Below are 6,156 nucleotides of genomic sequence, written 5' to 3'. Positions count from 1 at the left end.
CAACAGGGGTCTTGGGCCAACTCTCCGGCCTTGGGCGGGCCGGCTCCTGCGCTCGGGGCCTCCTCAGCAGGCTGCCTTGCTTCCTCCGAGGCTCCAGGCCCCCCAGCCCTCTTCGCCCCTGATCTGATCCCATTCCGCCCCCCTTCCTGCCCTGGCTCCAGCCTGGAGCTTGGACTCCCGGAGCTGGACGGGATGCTGGAAGGTCGTGGCAGGGCAGACATCCTCTCTATAGCATTCCCCGAGGAGGGTCATCCAGAATGCACGCAGCTCGTCCAGGCCGGCGGGGGGCGGGGGGTGGGGGCATGCAGGCTGCTCTGGACCGTGGAGAGGTGCTGCTGATGTTGCCTGAAAACCTCCCTCTTGGTGGTCTCTGCTCTCGGGCCTAGATGGGGGGGGCTCCCAGGGAGCCCCCAAATAACAGAGCTTGGCACCTTCAAATGGGAACCTTGAACCTTCCCTGGCCTTTCCTCCCACCATCCCCACGAAGCCCCCTCCTCAGGTGTGAGCCCAGGCTCCCTTCTCTGACGGGTGGTTTCCCGTGAGGACCCCGTGTCCTCTTATGGGGGTTCCCAGGGATCCCCTGGGGTCTCCCATGGCCCTCTGCAGAGCCCTCTTCCAGAATCACAAGAGTGCACGAGACATTCTGTTCCCCCCACACACCCCCGTCTCCCCCTTGCCCCAGCAGACAGCAGACTGAGCCCCGGCTCATGAGGACGGGGTCTGGGCTGTTTCTCTGTGTGGGCCCCCCAGCCTGGTGCCCATGCCAGGCGCACATGTCCTCCGAGAACTGGGTGGATGACCCCATCCCTCCCTCAGCCTGCTTTCCCAGGCCCTGTGGGTGCCCTTGAATGTGTCAACGTCTGCGGGGAAGCCTGTACCCGGGCCTGGCTGCATGCGTCCAGGTGTGGCCGGCACCAGGCCAGCGCACTCGGGGACCGTCTATCCGTGAGCTGGCCACCGCACAGACCCGAGGCAGCTGGGCCTGGGAACGCTCGGAGCAGCGGCATCAGAATGTTGGCCCCGGGTTTCGAAAAACAGAGTTCATGACAACTTGCTACAGCTTACTTGAAGACAATAGTTATGGCCCCCCGCCCCGGGAGGTTTGTATAAGAAAAACACAAGTTCATCATCTAAAAATGCGTTTACATCGCATTGCTAAGGTGGGAACAGTTTTCCAAAGCCTCTGTCAAGAATGTTAATTTTCCCAGAGCAATTTAAGCTCCATGCAAAATTAACCAACGGATGGGTCTCTGCTAACCCCTCCAGGAAGCTGAGCAGCTCTTTCGCATCCTGAAGTCTCTTCCCGGGGCTCTGCTGCCCCCTCAACTTACAGCCTCCTGCTTTGTCTGTAGCTGGGGTCTCACGGTCCCTTGGCCCAAACCCTCCTGGTGGGCCCTGCCCCTGGGTGTCGGGCCCCCGCCCCACCCAGGCCACTGTCCTCGCCCTACTGTGCCCACCTCTCCCCCTGGCAGGGCCCAACACCTGTCAGCCGCCTTGAAAAGGGGTGGTCATGGCCTGAGTCCAGGGGTGGGTTATTTTTAAGGAGCCAGTGGCAGCTGAGACGTCCAGAAATAGGCGCCCAGATTAGCCAAGACACCTCTGCCCAGAAACCCAAGACGACGGGAGGGGGACTGGGACGGCAGCCCCCGCTCAGGTCTCGGCCTACATCCCCTCCCCCACCGACCCCCCCGCCAGTCTCCGGGGCCGGCCCTCTTGTCTTCTGGGCCAGAGTCCCAGGGGGCATGCAGGCGGGCTCCCACATACCCAGGCAGGGTGCCATACCCTCTAAAGAGGGAAACTGAGGCCCCTGTGGGCTCCTGTTCCTCTTCCCAGCAAAGCCCTGGGAGTGACACCACGGGCTGGTCTGTCCCCCCCGCCCCCCCCCCGGGAGGGGCCCAGGGTGCGCTGTGCTTGGGGGCAGGGGGGCATTTCGACAGCTGAGAAGGAAACCAGTTGTCCATTTAATGTCCTGCCCCCAGAGGGGCCATTGTGAAAACAGCCTCTGAGGTCACCGCTCCTTGGGGACACCCTCTCCTTCCTTCCTTCCCAAGTGACAAGATGGGGGCGGGGAGGCAGGAGGCCCTGCCGCTCGCTTGCTGTGGGCCCTGACCCTGTTCCCTGACCCTCGGGCCGCCCCCCGTCATCCCATCTCCTCCCAGAATGATTGAGGGCACCAGAGAGGTTGCTGCCCGGTGAAGGCGCCCCGTCCGTGACGTCAGGAGGGTCAGCTGAGCCCTGGTTCGAGGGGGCACAGGAAGGGCAGGAGGGGCCTCCTGGGAGCTCGTGCTCCTCGCGTCCAGGCTGAGGTGGGACACGTCTTCCTCGGGCAGACAGGACAGACGCCAGCTCCCCACTCCTCCTCTGTCCCACCCCAGCCCAGGCCCTGTCCACTGCAGGCCTTGGCCTCCGGACACTGCCCCCCGGGCTGCTGGGGTCCCCGCCACCCCCCACAACAGACCCACTCCTGCGGTGAATCCCACCAGCCACGTCGTACTTTTCTTTACAGACGGCAGCGTTAGAGGCGGTGGCCGCTGGGCCGGGGGGCCCAGCCTCCTGGGAGAAGCTGGCCGAGGTGCCCCTCAGCTTAGCAGAGCCCCGTGGAAAGGTCGGGGTCGGGGGAGGGCGGCCGCACCGCAGCAGGTAGCCTCGAAGCCCTGGGCAGCGCCCCTTCCCGGCTTCTTCGCCCCGAATCGTCACCGTTGTCTAGCCGTCTGCCTTGGGACCACCCGCTCACCCCCTGGCCTTCCAGGGAACCCCCTCCTCCCTCCTTCTTGGGCCTCGCCTGCCCCTGTACTCTGGTCTGGAAGGGCTTCCTCTGCCTCTGATGTTCAGAGAACATCATCCTGCGATGCCAGCACCCCAGGCCATTGGGACCCTGCGGTGGCTTCCTGGGTCTCCAGGACGCCATGCTTAAAGTGGCAAAAGGCTGGGGAGGCACAGCGTCCTGCACCCGGGGCCCCAGGACGCACCCAGGCCCGCCGGCACACAGCAGGCCGGCCCGGTCCCGGGACCACTCTCAGACGTACTGACCTGCGGCTGGGTCTGGAGAGATGGGCAGGAGCTCCCTGAGGACAGGACCAGCTCAGGCACTGCCCGCCTGCCGCACACTCTCATGTTATAGTGACATTCGATCTTGCCCGGCAGCCCATTGGCCAGGGGCTGGGTGGCTGGGTGCGTGGGACGGGAGGGAAAGGGCTGTGCCTTGAGGCCCCTTACCAAGTATAGGAAGAACAGAAGAGGGGGCCCAAGGAGGCGAGGATGGGGGGGAGGAGACGAGGGCCCCCTCCTCCCCCAGGAAGTGTCAGCTTCTATTTTTACTCTCTGACAGTGGGCACATTCTTCACGGGCGGAGGAGGGTGAAGGAGGGCACTGGGTGGCCCTAGGGAGGAAGCTGAGGGCTCTCCTTGGGCCAGGCTGGTGTGGGGTTCCCAGAGCTGGGCCCCATCTTCCCCGGGGGAGCTGCCCCTGCCTCCGAGGTGTCTGCCCAGGAAAGGGGCCTGCCCGGCCAGGCTGCATTACGCAGGCCCGCCCCGCCTCCTCATCAGAGGCAGTGGCCCGAGGTCCCTGAGACCCCCAAGGAGTGGAAGACCCTGTGAGTCTTCGGCCAGGCCCTCAGCAGGTCCAAGCCCCACTGAGTGGTTCTCTGTGTGATGGCGTTAGTCCATACAGCATAAATGGGCAAGAGAAACACTAACCCAAGCCTGACTGGGGGGTCTGGCATCTCCCCAGTGGCTGGTGCCTCCCAACGCCAGGGGCCACACCTCTGAGGTCTGCCCGGGAGCTCCCCGTCTGGGGGTCCTGACCCTGCAGACCTCTCTCTCGCCACGGGCCAGGCCCCGTGTGCTGCCCACAGCGGGCTCCACCGTTCGCCCGTGGAGCCCAGTCTTTCTTTGCTTGGGACTCCAGGTGGCACCATCCAACCGGCAGACACCTCACCCGGGGCTTTCCATGGTCCCCACGCTGGCCAGTGAGGTCACAAGCTCCTACGGCCCCGCCCCTCGCATCAGGGAAACCGAGACGGAGTAGGAAGGAGCAGCCCCAAGCCTCCTTCCAGACGTGGAAGGCTCCAGGCGAGGGGCTGGTCGATCACAGATGGCGGGGGCCGTGGATGCTCCATGCGTTCTCCATGGACGCTGGCCTGATCCAGAGCAATGGCTGGTGGGCTGGATCGCAGGACAGGGGTTGGTCCCAAGGAGACTCAGATGAAGCTCCTGCCCTCTGGAGGCTTAGGGGCGTCAGGACGACTGGCTCTCACACCCCAGCCCTGGCTTCCCCTGGCTCTGTGCCCCACTCTGGGTCCCCAGAGCCTTCTGGAAGGTTTCTCTCAGCACCTCATCCAATTTCTACACATTGGAGACAAGGCTACGGGGACCCGAGATAGGCAGGGTGGGCCCACCCTCCACAGCAAGGGGAGCCAGAGCCCTGGGCCCCCAGTGGGCAGGACAGAGCCCCTCCCCAGAGCTCCTGGGGGCGGGAAGCCCCCCAAGGCCAGAGCTGCTGGGGCCGTTCCCGCCTCCCTTGTCGGAACTCTGAATTCCTCCTCTTGTCCAGGTCCTCGGATGAGAGAGTGTTTGACGGGCCACACGCGTGCCCGACCCTTGGATAACTCTGACCAACTTTCTGTCCGGTAGGGTCAGCTGTAGAGCCACTTCCAAAAAAGGCCCCTGAGCGGCTGCTGGGGCCGCCCTGGCCCAGCTCCCCCTCACGGTGGGAGCTGACAACCCTTCTCAGGCGGGGTCCCCTCACTCTGCTAGAGTCACACACCACCCCCGGCCCCGCAGTCGCAGGTGCACACGTGGGGAAAGCACGGCGGGGAGCTCTGAGTCTGGGAAGCCCCGTGTGCACCCAGTCCCACCGACTCTGGGTGTCTTGCTCCTGGGAACTGCCGGCCACACCTCACATGGGCCTGGGGTGTTCTTGGGGGCTACGCCCACAGGTGGGCACTCCATGGCCCTGCAGTGGCCCCGCTCGGCCAGCAGAGGAAGGTGGCTGCCTGCTCAGTGGCCTCAGGCTCTGGCAGGTGCTCTCCCGTGAGCGGGCTGAGCCAGAGAGAGGGCGCTGAGGTCAGCGGGATGGGGCAGGTTTTATTTTGGGTATCGGCAACCTCCCCCTCGGGGTGCCGGCCCCGTGGTGCGGCAGGACAGCATATTGAGCAGGCACTGCTTGACGGGCTGCCGGCCGCCGAGGGCCTGCGACAGGTAATCCACACCCTGGTCCACCTGGCCAGGCCGGGCTGGGGTGGGAGGAGAGGGGGGCAGAGCAGGGCGGGGTTGGAGGGGGGCTGGAGACCTGGGGTGGAGGCACGGGACGGGGTGGCCCAGCCCGGGTTGCGTGGGGGACTGATCTCAACCCCAGGAAGAATTTGAGGGCTGCTGGGACAGGGCCTCCACCTGGGGACAATAGGAGTAGGGGTGGGCTTCTCAAGTCTGCAAAGCTGAGCTGAGCCAGGGAGCAGTGAGGAGGCCATGGGGGCCCAGTCCCGCCAAAGATTTGGCTCTAGGTTTCTGCAGGGGTGACCCTCAGGGTGGTGGGGAAGGGCAGGGGTCCCTCAGTCTTGGTTCTGGCCCGCAGCGTGCATGGTTGAGGGTGGCGAGGCCCAGGGACCTTGAACCTCGAACCTCGCCTGGTAGCCCTGAGCTGACCTGGGTGCCCGTGCCGGTGCCAGCCGAGCTCCCGGTCAGCCCAGCCCACGGGCTCGGGCTCTGCCAGGCCTCAGATAGAAGCTGCTGACACAGCACTTCGGGGATGAGCCTTTCCCAGCCTGCGAAGCTCCCACCCCACACGCCCTGGGGCTTCTGCGGGACCTGTAATAGCTTTGCTCTGTGCGGGGCTGGCATCCAGTGCCTGCAACAGGGGAGCAGCAGTGTGCCTGGCGGGGCCTCTCAGGCAGTCAGAAAGGAGGGCAGAGGCCCAGCACCCGGGCAATGGCTCCCCTGAGCCTCTCCACCTCTGTGGTGGGCAGGCCCTGACCCCTAGGTTCTGCAAGGCAGGGGCCAGTTGTCACCACCGCCGAGGAGACAGACCCTGGGTCCTTGTTCCCGAGGCCGGGCCGAGTGCCAAGGACCCCGAGAGGGGCTGGGCTGGAACAGGGCTGAGTGGTTGGCTGCTTTCCTGGCACTGCCCACCCTACCCGCCACTCGCCCCTCAGTGTCGTCC

This window comes from Mesoplodon densirostris, chromosome 7 (assembly GCF_025265405.1).
Source record: "Mesoplodon densirostris isolate mMesDen1 chromosome 7, mMesDen1 primary haplotype, whole genome shotgun sequence".
Classification (NCBI taxonomy): Eukaryota; Metazoa; Chordata; class Mammalia; order Artiodactyla; family Ziphiidae; genus Mesoplodon; species Mesoplodon densirostris.
Note: the sequence above shows the minus strand (reverse complement) of the source record.